Source organism: Pezoporus wallicus, unplaced genomic scaffold (assembly GCF_028554395.1).
Source record: "Pezoporus wallicus isolate ANWC-B61680 ecotype Strahan unplaced genomic scaffold, APGP_CSIRO_Pwel_v1 contig_8747, whole genome shotgun sequence".
NCBI lineage: Eukaryota > Metazoa > Chordata > Aves > Psittaciformes > Psittacidae > Pezoporus > Pezoporus wallicus.
In genome coordinates, this window is record NW_026641976.1 from 810,171 (window position 1) to 830,431 (window position 20,261).

The window sequence follows — 20,261 nt, forward strand, 5'->3', positions numbered from 1 at the left end:
GTGCAATTTCTGAACTGTGCCAACTGTATAACATGCTTACTGTGTCAAAGAGCTTAGGAACGGCAAACACACTGATGAAATTTGGCATGATACAGGTCAATATAACTCGTGAATACACTCACAAATAGCCATTATTGGCCTGATGCAGAGCCTGGTGGAGTTAATGGAAAAACACACTACAGCAGCTACAATACTGTTAAAGTTTTAAGGAGATTCTGACATTAGAAGATTTGCAAACACTGTCTGGCACAGGAAAAAAAAAAAAAATGAACTTAGAAGGAAGCTAATGAGACAGAAGATAAAATTCTCTTCTCCAAAGAGATCCAAGTTGCTGTTCCTGCAGCCCCTAAGTACTAAATGTCTTTCACTGAGGGACAACAAATTAAGTGATGTCTGTAAAGGGAGAATTTGGCCATTTTTATGTGAATTTTAAGGAACAGGACTTTGGAAATATATCTCATCTTCAGCAAATTCCCAGACCTTTCTGCTTTGAGACACGTTTAGTAATACATTCTGCGTGTTATACACTATTCCCCACAAATGGATACTGTCAAAAAACCCTACTTCCCTTCAACTTGAGCAGTGTGCTCAAGTTTGCAAAATGCAGTTTAGATTAAACTAGTGCCCCTGAGATTAAATGAATGCATTTCAACAAGGACACAATATGCAGGTGTACACCACTGACCATCAATCATTTTCTTGCAGAGCTGGAGGCTTCCCACAGTTGTCACTATAATCATTCTGCAAGAATTTGCAAACATTTTCTAAAAGTGTGTTTAGGAGAAAAGAAGAGCAGACAATATATTATGGGTTTAAGAAACTGGGTCCATATCATCATAAAAATAAAGCACATTTCACTTTTTTAAAACATTCCCTGTTTTTTAAATAGCACAGCTATGTAACCTTTAGACCCCTCCACAGGACAGTCTGTGGCTGTGGGCAGCATGAAAACAAAAAAGAGGGTCCCAGCCTAGCTTTGGCCAAAACCATTTCTGCACAGTGGCTGACCTCAGGCCATCACCTAGTGATGGCAGATGTATTGATGGAAAACTACAACTTAATTTTTAATGTGTTACCAAAAGAAGATAAACTTAACTTTTCCTTATAATCTTCCACTGGAAGGACTACTTCAACTTAGAATTATTAAAAGGATATGAATACTTACATATCCATTACTGACAGTAAATGATTCTGTAATACTAATCACTACCACTAAAACAAAAAAATCACAAATCATTAAAAGAAGTAGGTCTTTAAAGCAACAGGAAAAAGAAAATGCAGTCAAGCTACAATAATGCCTGTTGTTCTTTAAGTACATTTGTGTAGTTCAGCCACCACTTTTTCTTCAGACTTTTGAGGTAAATGTGTGAAATGGTGGTGTTTGTTCAGATGCAGAAAGCATTAACATGATTCCAGAAATCACATCAGTAAAGGTTTCATGCATACCCAAAATAAAGCAGGCAGCAGATGCTACTCTAGGAAACACATCTTGGCAAAATCCAGCAAAAGTTTGTGAAGACACTTGTACTATTATTCTAGTCCACAGACTAACATGGATTCTGAATCACTTCAATGCATAATTAAATTCTACTATGCTAAGTATTTTTCTTCTGGCATGATTTCCCAAGGACACCATAGAAGATGGAAAAATGTATTATGTAACCTTTTAAAAATGTAAACTTCAGGAAAAACTCTTAAAATATTTCTGAGGTAAAGTCCTTTGGAATTTAACTGGGTTAGAGATTTTGGGGAAAAATAGTCCTAGAAAGAGAAAAGGAGGCTAAAAGTGAATAACCAGAAAACCATGAAAATAATAATGCTATAATAAAGGACTATTTTTTCCAGTATTGACTGTGGATGCAAATTTAACACTGCCTGAGAATGAGCTATGTCAGCCACAAGGAGAGCTATGCAGGTAATGAATGAGATGTCTGTTAAACCTTCCCACCTCTTCCTATGGGTGGTTTAAAAGCTCTGCAAAGTTTATAAATGTAGTAAAATACGAAATGGCCACTGGCATTTAAGCAACACAAAAACTGCAGGCACACACATCTACACACCCACACATTTTCTGTAAATAAACTGTCATCTTGAAGTTCAATGACTGCATTTTGCTGCTCCATATACCATCTCATTGCAAGCAGCAAACTGATTCAGGCAAGAACTGTTCCACAGGCATAAGCCCATCTGGCTGGGGGCTTGAGTTCATGTTTTCAGAGGTTCTGGTGTTTACCTTGGATGCAGGAAGCAGAAATTTTAGTTAACGAGCAGCAATTTTCTTGTAGTGTCCCCCGCTAAAGCAGTATGACACATATTTGAATTCCATATACACTGTTATTTTTCCATTTTAGACCCTTAAAGTTTTCTAAGTGGACTGCTCAAGGACAAGTCACCGCTGGAGGTGGTTGTGCAGGTCTTATGTGGTAAGGCAAAGGCTGAGTCTATGCTTGAAGAAGGAGGGAAGGGACAGAAAAAGTGTCCACGCACTGAGCAGACAGTAGTACATTTCCACTGTGAAAGCTGGGGAAGAAAATGGATAACAACCCACAGGTCAAGCAGCGTGCACAGGCAAGGCCTGTGGGGAATCTTGTCATTGTCTTTACCATGAAGTTGCCCATCTCACTTGTTCCATTTCACACTTGCAGATGGAGCTTAGTCTCCATTTTATCATTTGCTGACAGCACAGCGAGCTGCAGAGCTGCGAGGTCTCTAAGTAAAAGCTTTGATCTCTGCCAGGGGGGAGAACAGCAGACACAGGGAGGCCGCATGCACAGGAGGGCTTACAAGGCTGGCAGGGATGGTGAAGGTCACACCTAGAGTCAAGGGTTCTTCTTCCAATTGCTTTCAGCAAGCCTTGAATATGGGCCCAGGTCTCTTCTATCTTGTTTTCTTCCAGTATTAAAGATGTACTAGGAGAGGGGGTAAAATGCAGTGTAGACTGGAAAGGGGAAGAATTACTTGCAACCATCTTTGAATACACAATACTGTGCACTCCCTTACCCATGTCAGGGTTCTTAGGATATTTAGGGTATAACTGTGCTTCTACTTCAAATTAAAGAAGTCAGTAGTTCTTTAATTGTCTCTATTTGCTGTCTGAGCAAAACACATTTAAAGGTCATAAGTCTGATAGACCACTTTAACATGCCATAATATTAAGGGCTAAACCCAATATATGTGACATCTTGAAATGCAGTGTCTCAGCAAATTTCTCTCAATAAATCCTTCTGAGTCCCAAAGCTTATTTTCTTGGGAAAATCAGAATCCTCTCAAGGTGGCATGCAATTGTAAAATAATTTTCTTCAGATAAAAAAAAAAAACTATTTTATAAATCTTTGCAATTTGCCCTAAAGAAAGTTAGAGATTAAAATTTCAGTATATTGGCTGTTAAAAAAAAAAATAAATAAATAAAATAAAAGAAAAAAACCATCAAAATAACCACCTTTTGGAGTTTTAATAAAGACCAGAATGTGCTGAGAAAATTACAGAAGCTAAGAGTACAAATATGAAAACTGTACTAATTTGGAAGGTTGTGTGTATATACTGGGCACATCTCATTGCTATTACTAGCAGCAGTTTCACTTCTTGAGCACAGAATGAGTGAAACATTGTTCACTGAAACACAGGAACTGTTTGTCAGTCTCATTCAACTTTGCATTTGCATTTTTCGAAGACTTCCAGGGGATGGAAAGTTCTTCCAGTTAATGGACAGACATAACTTCCTTATTTAGAACCTGAAGCCACACTCACACCATCTCACAAGTCTACCATGGGAAGGACATACACTGGCAGCTTACCCACAGCCAGTCCACATGGGCAGGCACCCTGCCCAGAAAAATCAAGACAAAAAAGGGACTCCTTTAATGTGTCTCCACATCTACTGAAGCGATATAAAATAGCAGCCTGCCTCCTTCCTTCCTCTGACAGAGCTAAATATCCTGACAGCGTTGCTCCCTACTGTGCACGAACTGCAGCGGTATTTTGGTGCATGCCCAAGTACCCAGAAATCACTCCGAGCACTGCTCCACTGAGCTAGCACAGGTGATCTGTTAGCAGCTTCTCCAACAGGACATGCATGGTGCAGACTCCACAAATGTGCTCCAGTTGTGCCCAATGTGCGTTTTCACACTCTGGTGATAAGTCAGTGGGAAAGGAAGCTTCTGAGGCAAACACCACTGGGAACCTTCCCTCTCCCGTTACCTGCTTCTAGAATATCAACTCTTGCTCCTTATAGCACCCAATCCTTCAAGCCCCTTCTTAAAGGTCTATGTGTGGAATCAGCTCTTGAATATGTATTTGTGCAAATATAATTGCAAAGCACATCGGCAACATAGCTTTGCAGTAAGACAAAGCGTATTGTGCCATCTTTATGACTGTATAACCACTGGCTTTCTGCTCTTCAGCTAATGCTTACCTTCACTGCACCACAGTTACCACTTCTAGCTCTCCGATAGAGGCATCTGAGCAGTTCAATCTTAAGAAAAGGGGAAAACTTATCCCATTCTCTTTGCTGATCTGACATCTGGCACACTTCGTGGCTCAGCCAGAAAGCTTGAGGGAGGATTGTGTTATCCATCTCAATGGGCTCTACCCAGCTCCACTGATACTAGTGTTCATTCGCTGAAAATGGCTGGTACTGTCTTGGTAAAAACTACTTCGTATAAATAAATACATTATCACAGGCAAGAGGAAGCCCACAGGGTGCAATATTTTAATTGGGGAAAACCAGATATGGAGTCCTTCAGAGTAAGCCCTACCACATGGGACACACAAGGTCTAAGTGAATACAGTCCCAGGTTCAAACACAAGGACTATAGTAATTTCAGACAGAAATCTAGCGAGACCGTATCCTTTGAGCAAGGATAGGGGAAGAAGCAGATATACCATGAACTGCTATGAGATTTCTCCAGTGTATTTTTTTTTTTTAAGTGGTAACATGTGGTGGAAGATTAAGCAGCATCTTTTTAATCTCTGATTGTCCAGCTCCCCCTGCTGTAATTGCATATTGGACACAAATGGCAACAGATGTTCAGCATCTAAGCTAAGAATTATATACTTACTCAATATCCCAGTGATTGAAAACACTGATTGGGAGGCTAGAATTTAAATATACATGGAGTGACAAATGAAAGTGTTCCTTGACATGGGCAAGGCACAGAGAATATGAATGTAAACTGGAAGATACGCCCTTAATGGAATAAGACAAACAGACTTTGAATACTAGTTAGAATATTTTTAATTACAGCAATTTCTCCCTGAATTATTTTAACCCATCCTCACCCCTATAAAGCTGATCTGCCATTGTTATTTTTCACTTAACTTAATCAAATCTCAGCTACCCAGTGTATAGAGTTGGATAGAAGGTTCTACCTAATCATTTCATTATACATCCAGAGGGCAGTCTAATTTCCCCATATTAAGCCTAATAAGAACAGAGCTATCAGCACGCATTTCATCTTGTGCATTTTCCTCGAGATAAACACTTATCTGTAGTTCAACTACATGAAAGGTTTTTGCCTGATTTGCTGAGAATTAAAAAAAAAATAGTTATGAGTTCCTTTCATCTGACTTGCTTTTCCTTGAATTATCACAGTACTAGGAAAGAAGATGCTTTAAATCAGAGAGATTCCTTACCCAATATAGACATGAATCAATCTTCCCTAAAATTTAAGAGTGTCAAAACAGGAGAGAAAAAGAAATTCTAGGGTGCCTTGGGCACATGGACTTTCAGAGTTGGTATCTCACTGTAATCAATCTTTAGCTTCTTAAAACAGCAGACTTGCTCCATTTTCTCCCAAACATACAACATATTCCATCCATATTTTGAGTACCTGTTCAAACCCCATAATCTGCTCCCACTGTAGTGGCTCAGGCACAAACATAGATTTGAATGTTCTGAACACTCAAAGGCTGCATATGCGCACAAACAACAGTGTGTCTGAGTGTGACATAAATCCCTTTACTCATATGCACATCACAATTGAGCACAGACACTTGTTTACCAGAACATTTTCTGACAGATAACTGGAAACACTTTCAAGTCCATTAGTTCCACTGAACATTACTGAAAACGTTGTCTTTTAAAAGTGCATTTTATTATATTTGATTTAATTTTTCTTGCAAGATCACAGGCTGGGATGAAAACCAATATACTGTTTGCTGCCAGATGGCATGTTGGAAGGCTATAAACTTATTTCGCACAAAGCGCTATGTGGCATGAGAATGCTGTTCTTACACTTCTAAACAGTCGTGATTCTTTGAATGGTTGAGATTTACATTATTCTTTCAGTAAGCTCATAAGCTCTTCCTATTTCAGCTAAAGCCTTGTGAAGTTACTAGATAAATACCACAGAACCTTTGGTGAATTTTTTACAGATAACTATTCTGCCCCCCACCCCAGAGCTCCGAAGGGACAGCAGGGGAGCTGATCCAGTCACTGGGCTGATATGCACAGGGCCAGAAAAAAATACCAGTGTCAGGTATTAAAGCAGCTGTGAAAGTAATCTACAGCCCGTAATGCACACATGCTCTAATAAACAAAGTAGCCTCCAGGTGCCTTCACCCTGCACTGGGTCCCCAGGCAGACAGGGCACAGTCCGAAGTGTATGCTCCACCAGCCCACAGCCTTGGCTTGTTGTGGGAAAGAGCTGGTAGTGCCCTCAACAGCATCAGGCTCTCCAGAAAGACCATCCACTTTACCTGAATTATGAGAACAAAGACAAAATTCTTCAAACTTTGGGAAGCATGCTGATGGGTACATGCCATGGGTCAGTAGACAGGTTTACATCCATAGATATCATACCGACAGGCAAAATAGGCTTAATTTGTAAAAGCAACTTCTGTGCAACAATCCTGCATGGCTACCATGTGCATGTCAATTTTCTACATTATTGTTTTGGAAAAGGAGGTGGAACACTTCTCTCTCTTTCCTTCAGCAAAGCAACGCACAGTCTGTGCCCGCTGCTAAAAATTGTATTGGTATCAATCTTCTCAGCATCACAAACACACCCACATGCGTCTGAATCCTGAAATGCTTATTTTGCAAAGAATGTGCCAAAAGATTTACTTACTCTTTAGAAGTGTTTAATGATGTTGTGGGGATCAAAGGAGAGAGCATTTTCATGACAAAAAGAATTTGTACTCCAGGCTTTATAGCACAGACAGTGATTAGTGAGTCACACACAAGAAGTGTCTCGCGTTTCTCTTTAAAATGGCTGATGTAGCATTTACCTAAACATTACAGTGCTGAATCAGTAGTTTCACAAGTCTTCCCAGTGATTGCCTGCTCACCTTTACCTGGTAGTATCTTGGTGATAGCTCCTCATCTGAAAAATGTGTTCAGCACAATCACTTGGCTGCTAGCAGCCAGGCAGACATTAAGTATCCATTCAGGATTTCCTGGAGGGGTTGGAGAGCAACCAGTGTATTTGAAGATTTGAAAAACATCAGTTCTGAAAAGTATTTATTCATAAACAAGATTATTAGAAAGTGTCTCACGGTGGAGCTCAGCTAACACAAAGCAACATTTGGATTTAATTTCTTCATCTCTTAAAAAAGAGCTAGCTACAGCTGAATGAAACATATACTCCCATTGGGATACAACCCCTATACTCTTCTTGATTTCCTCAGGTTTAAGCCCCACTGCTCTCTCCTCCCACACTCCAGCCCCCACCTTGTTTCTTTGCTTCCTAGACAACTCTATTTCTCTCTCCTCAATAGCAGTCGATGCTGATGATGAGTCTTCCTCTGCCCTCAATGCTCTCCCTTTCCCTGGAGAGCGTCTCTGCAGTATCACTCCCTCTACAGCTTTATCATATTCATACTATCCAAATGGTTCATCCCATAGTAGTGCAGGTTTGCTTTTGGAAACTGGGAGAGGGTAAGGAAGGAGAACAGGATTTTCTTTATAATCACCTAGAATAAATGGTTGTTTTGTGGGTGTTGTGGGTACAGTTTGATGCATGAAAACATTTAAGGGAGTTGGGCTTTTCTTCATCTCATGTTCACCCTCCCTCCTCTATCAACAAGGAAGGCTTTCAGTGTTGAAAACAGAAAGCTTTGCAGAGAGACTTTCCTTTAATTAGAGTTCTCAGAAAAACCTATAACTTTGTGAAGGAAATGAAAAACTGCATGAAAACAAGCTGTTTTCTCTCCAAAAGCATTTTATGAAGAAAAATATTAAAAGCCTCCAAAATTACTATCTAACCTGGCATCACGTCTTATTTTTGATCTGCTAAGACTTCCTTTCCCATTTTACAGATCAGCTACTAAACACTCATTCTTTTCTTAGCAATTCTTTTCATTCCCTTCAAGTGGTTCATTAGCAATCTCTCTTGGGTTTTGTTGGTTTTCCTCAGTGTGCCCCAACTGGGACCATCAGTGACACTGTAGTGACAGAGGTCCAAATTGGGTGGCATACCCTGCAGCCTCTTCTGCATCATGTAGTTTATTTCCCTTGTGCATGATAACCCCTGACACAACCCTACTCTTTTGGAAAAGCAGATGAGTAAGAGACTTCTGTATGTCCTTTGGTGCTTATCTTTCTTATAACCCCTGCTCTGTAGAGCAGGAAAATATGTTTCACCCCCAGGCGTGGTCCCAGCCCTGCCACTGCCCTTGCCTGCCTGCCCAAGGTGCCGCTGCTTATTTTTGCACCAGCTGCATGGGAGAGCTCAATGAATACTTCTGCTGCTAGGTACTGTATTTTAAGAGCAGATGTTCTGTTACCAGGAAGTCCAAAAAACACTTACGGTTCCAGACTGTAGGAAAAGGAACACTGTTCAAAAGAAAATGTTACTGGAGCGAGAGCACTATGCATGATTCATGGGCAGCACGATACCTGAAATATTTCTGTGATGCATTTTCCTCAAAAAGCAGTGGTAGAATTTCAGGAGAACATGCCAATGTACCCACAATATTTGTGTACAGTTCCTTGAAGAGATACTGGTAAATGTATCTGAAGGAATGATTTTAAAGCTGTACTGAACTTCCGTGTGAAATACAGCCAAAAACTTGACATTTTTCCTTGCCTGGTTGGTTAGTGCTAACAGGGGAGAAAACACACTTATTTGTTATCCTGCCATTAAGAAAAATGATTTAATATCCTGACAAAGTATATCTCCAAGATGTTAACTTGGGATCCACAGCTAAATAATCATTTCCCCAAAATGAGGAATATTTAGATGAAAACTCCAGGTTTGGGCAAAGTGAAGTCTGCAATACCATCAGTCAGATTAGCTGGGAAGACTGGCATAGGATGCAGATTGCTCTGCTGGAACTGATGCTTGGCTTTTTGAGAAAATAAATAAGTTCTGTCTAATAGGGCTAAAGATGCACACAGCTAAGGCAAGGATGACTTACAGGATGCCACACGTCTAGGGAGCTGCCTTCCCTGTAGCTGAAAAACAGAGGCAGATTCTTTCTGGGCTGGGAGGAAGACATGGCTTCAAGATGTGAGACAAAACCGGCTTGCCGTTGATATTCCCTGACTCCAAAAGAGAATTTCAGAACCAGTCAATAAAAGTCATGTTCCTAGCTTCATGTCTAAGCTCCTAAATAGAAATGTTCTGAGAAGCATGGAGCACCTGCAAACCTTTTTTATGCTAACAGCAGCTGCAGAAATTCTGTGTCTTCAAAACTTCAGGTCATTTTACATAGCAGCCTTTGACAGATTGATGTATTTGATACTTTAAATGTGATTTTTTTTTTTCATTATTTTCTTAGCTACTATTTGAGAGCTACAGCTTTCTAAGGCAAATTGCTCAGACCTCACATGGTTCATCACTTCTAACTTGTCAACATCCTTTTGTTAAAGAGTTGACACCCAAACAGATGGCATTCCTGGAGTGATGTCACTAATAATCTGAAGTACTGCCCCCTGCCTCCTTTTTTTCATTGCTATTTAGCTATGCCACTTCACTAGAGCTCATGCTTGATTGATTATCTGCTATTGCCTCTGCCTCCTTTGAAGATCTACTGCCTTGGAATTGCACTGCCCCATTTTACAGGTGAGACCTCCTTTCTTTGTCCCCGGATGATACAGTAGTAAAATGCATGTTATTCAGATGAACCCACCTCCTCAAGAGATCAAGGCGAGTTTGTTGTCAGTAACTAGTTCTCTTTCCTGTTTATTTGTCTGTGTCATCACCTGGGATTTATTGTGATTAGCTCTGATACGAATCAGCACTGAACCAAGAAGAAATTCCTGGAGAAAGCCCTTATTACCTGCATTACTCCCATGGCTCATGAGCAAGGACCATTTTAACTCAGCTTACTGCTGCCTTTGTACTGTCGTAACTTTTTATTTTTTTATTTTTTTTTAATCAAAGGTGCAGGCAGAGCCATTCAGGAGTGAGAGTAAATCATGTCAACAATGACTTCTTGCTTTATTAAAAACTATGATGTTAGAGACTATTCTACCTGGAAGTACTGTTGAATTACACCATTACACCGTATTTTGATTTTTGTCACACTCAAGGCAAAATGGTTTCCAAGAGTCTTCTTGGAGTCAATATCAAATGAGCCAGTTTAAAGTTTCTTAAAGTTTCTAGGCTTAAACCAAGTACAGTTTCTAAAAATTAATGTATTTTTAGCTTCTTCCCGTACTTGCAACTTCCTTGCTAAAAGTACAGTGAATGTTCATTAAAAGTCTCAGTTCTTGTTTTGCCAACAAAGCAAAAACCACTGCCATGCATCATATTTATCAGCTGTCATCTTGAGTTTGCCCCTTTTTTATATATATATGAGCAGGTTATGACAAGTTGTCCTCCTTACATCCCTTCCCTAAAGCAATCCTCCTTTCCTTCTCTGGCCTCTCCTCTGGTCTGCACCATTTCCACTCTTAAGTATTATTTACCCAAATGCTTTAGGGTTGTTTGAGGGCTTTTTTCCCCATCTGGTAATTCTTTTAAAAGAAGGAACTGCCATACTTGATGAGATCCAAAGCCCTCCTGTTTCATCCTCTTGGCTCTGACACTGGCTAGCATCAACTGCTTCAGAGGCAGATATTGGCTGGCCTGCTCTTTCTGATTTCTAATGCTTAAAGATTGTTTTAAATTTCATCCTTTCTCCCTTCTCCTTTGCTAGAATCATATTTTTAAAGCACACTTCAATACATCTAAAGGCAAGATAATGAGAGTAAAATCCAATCATCTGTTTTTCATGGGGATCAACCGTGGCTCTTCTGAGCCAAGCCTGTGACAGAGGCATAATGAAACTGTGAATCAAAACATATCCCATTGATGGTGCAAAAGATTACTGTTGAACTACTATCCTATAAACTGCAAATGTATTTTTGAACTATTGCTTTTTGTACATATTACTGCACTTTCACTATACTTAAGCACATAGCATTCCTTGGTTACAAGAGAAAATTTATAATTGCTGTGTGAAATTTCAGTGGTTACTGTTACTGCAATACTTAACCTGTGCAACTTTAAAAAGTTCAAAATATGCAATATTAAATGTATATAGTAAAAATTAATAGGATAAATTCTACAGATAATGCAGTAGGCATAATGAATATGACACATGAAAGATAAACAGCAATAACACATCATGCTCCTGAAAACATTCCTATGTAATCATGCCAGCCTTTGTGACAGATGGAAGGGTTACACATGCTAAATACTGGACATCTAATTAATGCTGACCGAAGATGTGACACCAAGTCAATTTTTTTTAATGAAGTAGAAAACAATAATGTCATATGTGTGAAAGAACAAAAAATGAAAGTGAATTTCTGAGTCTTTTTCTTCATTCAGGAAGGGAACAAAACACCTGAGACCTCAAGATATTACGCAGAAGGCACAGGAGAAGAAGAGGTCATGGGCTGCCCTTCTTGTTAGAAGGCTGTTGACAATGCCAGACCTATTGTGAAGAGCTGCAACTGATTTTTGGGGCACCCAGTATCATCAGCAGTTTTCAGCTTGTCCTGATTAGCCTTGGTGTTTTCCATCACATCTCAAGTCCTGGAGGCAAGCAACCATATCACTACCTTAACTTGTTTTTTCAAAGCAATTTCTGTCCTCAAAGTTTGCAGAGAAGCACTGAACAAATGTGCTGTGAATAACTCAGAAGCTAGAAGGCACATGTGAAAGATTTTTAATTTGTTTTCCCAAGTTTTATGCATTACTCTTCAATGCCTATTTTAGCTTGACTCATCTTGACTAAAAGCTTGGCAATAGCAAAGGTTGCCAGTAACTCTAAACAACACTTGGGTGAGAAACTAGAAAGCTGGCAGAGGTAACGGTTTGCTGATAAAAAATAAATCTCCCGGTTTGTCTGCAAAGTCATGTACCTAATAGCCTCTCCACTTGAACCCCAGGCACACTGGATGGCATGGTATGAAGTAGAAGAGCACAGATCAGGAAGGGAAAGCTGCTGGAGCGAGCCCATGCATCAGGCATCACACTGCCATGACAGCTCACCCACCACATCTCCAAGGGAGCACACCACTGAAACCTGCAGTTCAGTACACAAGAAATGACTGGAGCTGCCATTTATTCTTTGCACTGTTCCTCATTTAGCAAAGCTGATAAGTACCTGCCCAGTTGTTTGCAGGATCAGAAGCAAAAGTGAAATTAAATTTCTCAGTGGCCTGTATACTACGTGTTACAGGGAGTAATTTTAAAATTAAAAAAAAAAAATAAATAAAAGACTCAAAATTGTATTTTTTCTCTGGGTTATCAGAGTCTATTCTAAAGAATTCTTAAGATGCCATTCATAATATTTGACTAACTAGTCATCTGTGATATGAATACGTTTTCAGATTCTGCACCTTATTTTAAGGGCTCTACGTATACTTGTTACAGGATGAAAAAAGCAGAACACTGCCACTGGAAGTCCTCTGAGCCCAAAGATGACCTTTTTTTTTTCTAGCAGCTGATAAAGTTGCCTACGGGTGAGGTGAAATAAACAACAGGAGAAACTGTTTATTATTTATTATTATTTCTATAATAATGTATCTCTTTAAAGTAAAACATAAACACCTGTAATTTCTTAGATAATGTCTTCTCCCCACTATATCCCCAGAAATTAGCTTGCCTTCCACGGCATATTTTATCTGCCCAAGTAGCAGGTCAGGGCAAAGCCTCAGCATTCCCCAGATTCAGGCTCACTCAGTGATTAGCTCCCAGAGTCAGAGCAACTGTGGTTCTATAGTAGAAGTAAGTCAGAGTGATCCTAAAAGGCTGAAAAGCCTTAGAATCAGTGCTAATTCTCACAGCCTTTGAAGACTGCTAGAAACATATACCCAGTACCAGGAAGTGGAACAGGACTGTAAGCAGCCTGGACTTAGATTGGCTTGTGTCACTCAAGAAACCACTCTCAGAAGTATGAGTCATTCCAGAGGATTTTAGGCAATTATTCCTATTTTCACAAAAATCACAGAATTCTTTAGATTTGAAGGGACCTCTTGAGACCACCTAGTCCAACCTCCCTGTGCAAGCAGGGTCAGCAAGACAAGGTTGCACAGAACAGTGTCCAGTCAGTTTTTTTAATACCTCCAAGAAGACTCCACAGCCTCTCTGGGCAACCTGTGCCAGTGTTTGACTACCCTTACAGGAAAAAGTGTTTTATTGTGTTCAGATAGAATTTCATGTGTTTTTATTTGTGCCAATTGCCTCTTGTCCTGTCACTGAGCACCACCAAGAAAATCCTGGTTCCATCTTCTGCAACCCCTCCCATCAGGTGAATCCTGGCTCCATCTTCTGCATCTCCTCCCATCAGTTATTTACTGATTTATAAGACCACCCCCCAAATCCTGCTCGTCTTTTGGCTGAACTCTCCAGTCCCAGCACTCTTAGTCTGTCCTCTTATGAAAGATGTTCTAGTCCCTTAACTATTTCCCTCGTATTGTTAATTTTAAAGTATTAGGACTTCACAGATAAAAGGCTGCATATTTTCAGAATTACAGAATTTGGTACATAACACCCTTTATGCTGAGCGAGTAAGCCTGGCAGATTTGTGGTGAACTGTCTGCAGCAGTGAAAGGTCTGTACTTCAGAAACCTACCCCACTGCAGCTGATGAGCTGTCATCAGTCCTGGCGAATGAAACTTCCCTTACAGAACAAATTTATGTGATTCTGGAGGAAGTCCCTCATGTCAGGGTGTAGGATGGCTGCTGCTGCAGAGCACAGGAGGAGGCAATGAAAACTGGCTTTTGGCTGTAACCAAACCCAGAAGTTGTCACAATCAAACTGGCATAGTTGTGTTTCTTGGAAATAAAGGCTTCTGGAGGGAAGCAGGAATGTAGGTGAGGGTATACTGTAGGAAGTGATCTGGGGTTCTGATGACAAAAACTGTCTCCATAACAGAAGCACTTTGTTGGTAGGAAATGGCTTTATACTGACTCCACAAAAATGCTGCTAAGGATACTTTGATATGTACGAGCATTATGTATTTAATAGAGACGTACAATGCTGGCTTTTCCCCTATACTCACCTGCAGCTAAACATGGGAGTGTATTTCACCCTTTTACAAAGCAAAGATGATTCCATGAAGTCTCTTTCCTGTGCCACACAGCCCCAGCGGCTCACCTGGTCTGCAACCCACCACTTACTTAGCTATTATCTGAGCAAAAGCTTGGGGAACAGGAGTTTAAGGCAGGGCTCTGCACCTGGAGCAACACTCTGCACCTGGAGCAACACTCTGCACCTGCAGAAACACTCCGGCCAAGCCCCTGGACTAGTCCTCCAGCCTTGCTCTTGCATAGAATCATAGAATATTTTTGCTTCAAATAGACCTTTGAGATCATTGAGTCCAACCATTAACCTAGCACTGGCAAGTCCACCACTAAACCATGTCCCTAAGCACTACATCTACACATCTTGTAAACAGCTCCAGGAATGGTGACTCAACCAATTCCCTGGGCAGCCTATTCCAATGTTTGACAACCCTTTCTGTGAATAATTTTTTCCTAATATCCAGCTTAAACCTCCTCTGGTGTAACTTGAGGCTATTTTCTCTCATCTCGTTACTTAGGAGAAAAGACTAACTCCCAAGTTGTCACAACCTCCTTTCAGGTAGTTGTGGAGAGTGATAAGGTCTTCCTTGATCCTCCTTTTGTCCAGTCTAAACAACCACAGTTCCCTCAGCCACTCCTCACAAGACTGTGTTTTAGACCCTTCACCAGCTTCGTTGCCCTTCTTTGGACACGCTCCAACACCTCAATGCCTGTGTTGGAGTGAGGGTCCAAAACAGAACACAGTTTTTAAGTAAATTCAGCCTCACCAGTGCCAGGTACAGGGGGAAAATCGCTTCCCTGCCCCTGCTGGCCATGCTATTTCTGATACAAAACAGGATCCTGTTGGCTTTCTTGGCTTCCTGGGCATGCTGTTGGCTCATGTTCAGCCTGCTGTTGGCCAGCACCCTCAGGTGCTTTTCTGCCAGGCACCTTTCCAGCCACTCCTCTCCAGGCTTGTAGCGTTGCATGGGGCTGTTGTGACCCAAGTGCAGGAGCCAGCACAGAACCTTGTTGAAACCCATACAATTGGCCTCAGCTCATCAGTTCAGCCTGTTCAGGTCCCTCTGTAGACCCTTACTACCCTCAAGCAGGTCAGCCTCAAGCATGATCCATTTTGAATCCCGAGGACTCTTAAACAGTTTTTTAAATGGATGGCAAGACGATAGATCTGAAAGATTTGCTCCCCATGTTGACCAGGACCTTTTCACCCAGTGTCCCACCTTTCCCTGGGTTCCATGAGCACTTCTATTCCCCACCATGTTCCAACAGGAAGGGCAGTGAAGAAGGTGACAGACACCCAGCTGCTCTAGTAAGGGCACAATGTCACACGCATGGGCCAGTAGATGTGCAGTACCAATGCAACAGAAATTAAATCGTCCCATGAAATCCACTCCAATGGCAATATCTTTTATAAAGAAAAATAAAGAGTCTGTGGAACTGTGACCAGTTAGCATTTTTTTTGCCTTGTGGATTTGTTTTAGGTTTGCATTTGTAATTACTTAAATGCAGTGTTCTTCACAACAGATGTAATTTACAGGCCTTTAATGCTGTGCCTTTCAAAACAAATATGAGTCACAGCCCCTAGGTAAACTTCCTGGGATGGCAGTGAATATCATTATTGTGTGATAGAGTGCAGCAAGCTGTTTGCCAGATTACTCAAGCTCCGAAAGCTAGCAAAATGCATTGCCATTTATTTATTATGCTCATGATAATTACAATTATCATCACTGCAGTGCCAATCTGTTTGCTGCAGAATGAAGGCCTCTTCATGATGTCTCCAAGGATTCAATGTTAGGCCTGAGTAGTTAGCCAAATTATGGGGCCTTGCAGGAATTCTTTTCCCTGTGAGAATGAGGACTTACTAAGAGGTATTGAGCAGCATACTCCTGCTCATTTAACATTTAACAATAATGTGCAGGAGCACCAGGAACCCCCTGCTACAAACCTTCCTGTTTGTACAAAGAACTGTTTCAGTCTTTGCTTTGGGCACTAACCACCTTCCAAGACAATATCCAAGCACAGGTTCCAGCTCGATATCATGAACACTGAATTTAAAAATTAATATATATTTCCATTTCCCCACAAAAGTGCCTTTTTGTGTATATATAAGGATCCATCAAAATTACATAATGTCTGACTATGTGTACAAAGTAAACATAAATCTGCCTCTGCCTTTATTTCTAGCCCATTTCTCAGTACGTCTTGGCACTAAGAGGGAGGAGTCAGAACATACTGAGACATTAGGCCAGGGAGAGTAGCAAAACCCAGATTGTGAGCAGAGGGGGTGGAAACATATTGTGTAGGCAGGTGAGAAATGTGAGATCATTTATCCAACCCTGCAGCAGTCTAAAAGAATACTTTGTCTCATATGGTGCTTTAAATCTTCAAAATCCTGAACAAACATTAGTCAAACTAATGAAATTAGTCATCTAAGGTCATATTCTCTTTATTTTCATTTTTAAAGGAATTTTTCTTATATGATTTTGATGAGTTACATTAATTTAAGACTCTACGAATGCATTCTCTTAATTTGCCTTACATTTCCCTTCACATGTCTTCTGGCAGAGATCTCCAGGTTATCTGCACATTGGGTCTTTGAAGGGTCTTGACATGATCAAACAGTACGTTTCCTGGTAACACATGTTACAATGTTAAGTGACATTTCTCAAACAAGATAGGACTAGAGCTCTGGGATTCACTTTAGCTAATTGGGTTTAGAGAGTTGTCTTGTCACGGCACCTTCACTTCACTGATGCAAAAATATGTTAAGTACAAATGCATTAATCTCTTTCATTTTCATATGCAATGAGATGCTGAATTACAGCACTTGATGTAAGCCGCTATGCTCACCTCAGTGGGAGTTGCAGATGATCATCATTAGCATAACACCATTGCAGATCATCTTACCACACTGAATCTTGGCAGTTCAAATACGGATCTAGAACTGAACTACAAACTGAAGTCAGCTCGTGGGCTGTATTAGTGTTGTTATTAGCAAATTGTGTTGTCTTAATTACGAACCATTGGATATTAAGATATGTGGTATAAATATCACATTTGGTCCTTCTTTAGACAGAGAGCACTAGCAGGGGTCTATCTCTGCAGAACAGTAAACTAAACCATAGATGGCCTTACTTCTAAATGTAACAAGGAACTTTCAGATAGGTATTTGCATTTTGGATAGCCTTATTATTCTGCAGTGAGAGGGACTATGAAGAGATAGAAGTGAGTCCCGAGCATTCACCTTGTCAAATCTCCAAAAATGATGAATCATAAAGGGTCTCAGTAATTGACACTTATTGCATGGCAGAAATTTAGGCAAATATTATCAAGATCTGAAACTGTATTATTGCTACTATGCATAAGAGACCAATTAAGATATTTATTTCATGAGCTGCTCATTGATGTTATATATAAAATGGAGGAACACAATAGATGGAAACAAAATCAGATTGCCAGGGACAAGTATAAAAGAGTAACGTAAGCACATAAGAATAAAGGAGAAAGCAATGAGCAGGAGACATAGAAGGTAACAAGAATCACTCCTTAAATACATTAATAGTAAGACACTGAGAAAATCTCTGTTCACTATAAACAGGGAAAGTGTTACTCTGCTGTTTAACAGGCAGGGAAAGTGACTGACAGATGATGCTGAGAAGACCATGATGGTTAATGCCCTTTTTGCATCAAGTCTTTCCTAGAAAAGTGTACCCTGTAAAACTACCCTGTTACTATAAATGACATAATAAAAGAGAGAACCAAGAATCCTTCTCTTATGAAACAAAGAAGGCAGTAATTGGCTTGGCATGATGGACTTCATCCTAGGATTTCTACAGAACTGTCAGAAGCAACCTCAAAAGCACTAGCAGTGCTCTCTCAGGACAGGAGAAGGATGGATGAAGTGGCAAAAAAAGACTTGGTCTTTGTAACTGCCGCCCCTATGAATATTCTGGAACAAATAAACATACTTGCAAGCTTCCAAAAGACTTTTACTTCAAATCAGTTTATTTTCTATCCATAAAAGGATAAGGGGTCTTTTGAATATAGAGGCAGATGTCCTTTGTTGTGACTATAATAAGATTTTCTATATAGCCTGACATAACATTTACACAAGCAAGTTGTAAAACCCAGTCTAAAGGAACTGTCTACAGACATATACCTTAGATTCACTCCTGTTCAGCATTTTCATGAATAGCTATGACCATGGAATAAAACTAGGAGAAACTAGAGGCATATGGGAATAGAAGGAAAATTATATTTGCGAACTAGCAAAATAGGGAGAAAAAATAAAGTTCAACAGATGCAATTACAATATCCTACACTCAACAGACTGTGCAAATACAGGATGGGGAGAAACAGGTTAGGTAACAGCTCCGCAAAGAAAGATGTAGGTGTTACAGTCAATGACAAACCGAGCATGAGTCAGCAGCATCACATTGTTGTGAAAATGGCAAGTGTCATACTGAGATACAGAAACAGAAATAAGGTTTCTGAGACATGAATTAATCCTTCTATTCTGCTCAGCAGTGTCAGGAACACAGCTGGGCAGGGACACTGCACTCCAGGAAAGTGTGAAGTAGAAGAAGAGAGTCCAGAGGGGAAGGAAACACCGAAAGAACTTGGATATTCAGCTGAAAGTAGAGTAAAGCGCACAGGGTAGCCATCTTCAAATAAAGAGAAAGCTATCACAAAGAGGAAGGGAATAATCTGTTCTTCATGGAAATAATAACTAGGAGAGAAGGTTTAATTTTCAGGAATAACGATTAAACATTAGGAAAAATATTTTGTTGGAAAGCATAGTGAAGTAGATTTCCTCCTGAGGCTGTCTCTCCATCACTGGAGGTCTAGCAATATGTTAGAGAAACGTGTCAGAAATCATATAGGTCTACTTGCTCTTCCTTAGGGTAATGGACTAGATGACCTCTGAAGGCCCTTTATACTCTACAACTATCCTTCAGTTGACACCTATGTCTTTTACATTGTATAAGCTGATTACAGCAAATGAACCCTAAACTTAATGAGTGAACTTGCTCCTGCAATCACGCTGCCTATTGTACATCACGCTGCACCACATTATCAGTGTGTTTTCTGAACATAAACAAATTCTGCAGTCAACATTACAGCTCCCTCTTCTAAATAAGCAACATTGTTGATTTTTAATTCGGAGACTTTTTAATTGCTTCTTCTTCCACTGTTGGCAAAATTCTATGTTGTGTTTAAATAGTCTTGCTTCGGAAAATGTATGCATAATTCTCTCTCAAACAATAAGTAATCCTCTGTTTAAAATGTGTTCCAAATAGATGTAATATTTTACTACTACTTCCTGTTATTTTAAGGAATACTACAAAATTAAAATTTACTACTAAGTAACTTTGGTAGCAAGAAAACAACCAAGCAAATGCTGTATCACTTCATTCCAAACAAGGATTTATTTGTAAGCCTGTATCAATCGAACTAGAAAACCCAGTTACTTTACATCATGTGCAAGTTTTCTCACAATGCTCACTCTCCTTTTTCCTGTGGGAAAACTATGAACTGAATTCTGCTCCAACCAACATTTATAACCCAAGTGTTATAATCAATACTTGCTTGGTGCCTTCCATCAGGGACCCTCAAATAACTGATCAAAACATAATGCTATTCTCATTTCACCAATGGGAAAATACCAGCAGCCCCGCTTTCATCGAAGATTAAAGTGATTTCTTAAGGTCAAACAGGAAGTTAGTGCTGAAGTCGGGAATTTTGCCCTTCAGCACCTAGACTTATTTACGGGTCTGGCTCTAACACTGTTGGTTTGAG